General features: G+C 28.0%; 1 long non-coding RNA gene across 1 annotated transcript; it reads left to right on the top strand.

Moving 5' to 3' along the window:
- The first annotated feature begins 446 nt into the window (after positions 1 to 446).
- On the top strand, positions 447 to 829 carry LOC112594894. Its single transcript, XR_003114676.1, has 2 exons — positions 447 to 652; positions 756 to 829. It is a non-coding gene; the product is annotated as an uncharacterized LOC112594894 (long non-coding RNA).
- Positions 830 to 2,195: the final 1,366 nt, after the last annotated feature.

Here is a 2,195-nt window from a genome sequence, read left to right on the forward strand (position 1 = left end):
GTATTTACATTTATGGTTTGAAAGTCAAACATATTATATTTCAAATAAAACCTTATCGCATCTAACTATATTGTTAATGATTCGTTAAACTTTGTCGTTATACTGTATCTACACATAATATTTTACTCGTTTATTATTATTTAAAAGCATCAATACTGCAGACGGAAAAATAATACACACTTTTATTGGTGTCTAATAGTAATTATAGTTTTTAATTTTATCGTTTGTTTTGTTACCCATTAACTGGGTACATAAAACACGAAGACACGACGTAGAGAACAATAGCCGTGCATTTTTATAATAATATATTACAATACATTAAAAACCTACATTTGTTCCGAATGCAAACACTAATCCAACGCGTTTTATGTGCAATGCGTATACGAGTATTATACTAACCTTAACCTATCCGTTAGATACGATTACAATAATATGTATTAATATATTTTATTGTTATTATAACACGTAGGTATGTTCAACATTCATAATGATGATGGTCGAGTTTATTCGAGTAAGGTGTTTAGGTGTACCTGGTAGCTAGGATTCAGCCATTATAGAGTAAACTGGTTAAATCATGATGGTCAGTCAAAAACCAACGATGGTATACCGCCTACGACATATATTTTCCCAATGCTGTTTCTAACCCATCTGAGTAAGTTATTTTTAAACCTTATTTTAGTTTTATTAAATAATAATTGTAGATTGTTGTATTCATCGTTTTGAATTTACAGATCCCATTTTTTTTTTTATTACAGATATCATCACGTTCAATATGGAAGACTAAATCATTTTTTCTGTTACATAACGTGAGTTCAGACGCATACACACAAAAAAAAAAAAAAAAATACACAACCATTGTGAGATAATTAAATTCATTAATTTTTTTAAATTTTGCAAAATTCATCAAAGTTATGAAAATTAATTTGTTGTTATAAATAAATGCATTGTTCATTATAAATCCCGGTAAAGTGTCTCAAATTGTATTGATTTGAGAGATAAAGACAAATCCATAACAGCATCATATTGCACTTCGCGTGATAGTTATATTTTACTATTGAAAATACTAGTCTACGAAAGTATTCAAATTTGTATAATCTATATAATATACTGTAGCTGGCGAAGGATTCGTGTAACATAATGTATTTACATAGGTACATACGTAATACGTAACAAAACTATATAATAATATTATAATTTATATTAAAGTTTGAGTACGTAAATATTACGTGTTATTATATTATATACATGCTTACTTCAAACTTGGTTTAACCATAACGGATTTGATAATATCAAACGCAAAAATTATGCTTATGTAAGTATGCACTGTGCATTTTAATATTATATTATATCGTTTTTAGACGAATGACCAATTCTCATTAGCCCTGAGCTGAAAATGTTAAAAATATAAATACTTATTTGATGACGAGAGTATAAATAATAAATTTACAACTTAATATATTATTCTCATTTGTGTTAAGTATACGTATTGATCTGAATTAATAATTAAGTTTTGGCCGAGTTAGGTACGACTCGATGACAATATCGGATCTCGTCGAAATATAGTCGTATTCATAGATTTCGCTAGCACGCGTCTCTATATTATACTCTTTATTATACACTATATTATATTTGTTATTGTCATGCAGGATCTATATCACCGCTCTTCGCTATTGTATCTTCTAATAAAACTTTTGTTAATCAATATTTTTGAAAAGTTCTATACCAACTGTTAAGTCGTGTTTATTAACATTTTAAATATATTTTGGTCTGTCCATAGCCAAAAAAAAAAAAAAAACAAGTATACACGGACATTTTGTTTTCATGTTACATAAAAATATAATTTCAACGCTGATGAGGTAAAATACATACATTTTTTAATAGTCACGATTTGAATTATTTGTATGAAGTGCTTTAGTTGTCTAATTAATTGTCTAGCTAGTAAGATTTAGTCGTATAAAATTTAAACTTTGGTCATGATACATATTAAATATAGCGGCTATATAATATTATGTGTAGGATAAGTAAGCGAACAAGACCGTATGAGAACAAACACAGCGGAACTATGAGTAAACTATATGGTACAAATTTCATTACACTACTGGCCTTAGGCGTCCCACGAACCGAAACAGCAAACGCGTAAAGTAGGTACAGTAATAGAAATTAGTTAAGTAATATAACGTATTATCGTATACTTA

This window comes from Melanaphis sacchari, unplaced genomic scaffold (assembly GCF_002803265.2).
Source record: "Melanaphis sacchari strain LSU unplaced genomic scaffold, SCAv2.0 Contig244_pilon_pilon, whole genome shotgun sequence".
Lineage (NCBI taxonomy): Eukaryota > Metazoa > Arthropoda > Insecta > Hemiptera > Aphididae > Melanaphis > Melanaphis sacchari.